The sequence below is a fragment of the Apis dorsata genome, unplaced genomic scaffold (genome assembly GCF_000469605.1).
Source record: "Apis dorsata unplaced genomic scaffold, Apis dorsata 1.3 scaffold_70, whole genome shotgun sequence".
Classification (NCBI taxonomy): Eukaryota; Metazoa; Arthropoda; class Insecta; order Hymenoptera; family Apidae; genus Apis; species Apis dorsata.
The window spans coordinates 353,648-354,126 of record NW_006263368.1 but is presented as its reverse complement, the minus strand read 5'-3'; the positions used below and the strand labels follow the sequence as shown (position 1 = coordinate 354,126).

Sequence of the window (479 nt, the reverse complement as noted above, 5' to 3'; positions counted from 1 at the left end):
ATATAACATTTTTCTGAAAATGTTACAATTTTTTTTCTCAAAATAGAAATAATTTAAAAAATACGACATTATTTATATGTGACTCTCAAATATTAAATAACACTTTCAAATTCTAGGTATGACTTTCGCTTTTATTGCAGCGTTTATCATATTCCTAGTGAATCCTGTAATACTGGATATAATAATGCCTTTAAACGAATCTCGCACTCATTTCAATGTTTCATTCATTTTCGGCGATCAAAACGCCTATATTAAAATATTTTTAATCTTAAATTTCGTGTTAAATCTATTATTCGGATTATTATCTATAACGAGTACAGAATCGTTAACTAATATTTTTAGTTACTATATATGCAGACGATTTAATATCGTCAGGTAAGTTACTTCATTATGTTCCACATATTTTTATCCATGTCAATATTCTGAATTATTTTTAGTTATCGAATACGAAAGATAATCGAGGATCTCAGTATGCCCAA

The 479-nt window shown here is 26.5% G+C and overlaps 2 protein-coding genes across 2 annotated transcripts in view; both read left to right on the top strand.

Moving 5' to 3' along the window:
• The window catches only part of LOC102673139 (mannosyl-oligosaccharide 1,2-alpha-mannosidase IA-like), a 151,544-nt gene that overhangs the window by 114,000 nt on the left and 37,065 nt on the right, over positions 1-479 (top strand). The window lies entirely within an intron of this gene.
• The window catches only part of LOC116184864, a 5,208-nt gene continuing 5,059 nt past the window's right edge, over positions 331-479 (top strand). Inside the window, exon 1 of the mRNA XM_031515453.1 lies at positions 331-375. The gene's annotated coding sequence lies outside the window, so the exon portion shown is untranslated. The remainder of the gene's footprint in view (positions 376-479) is intronic.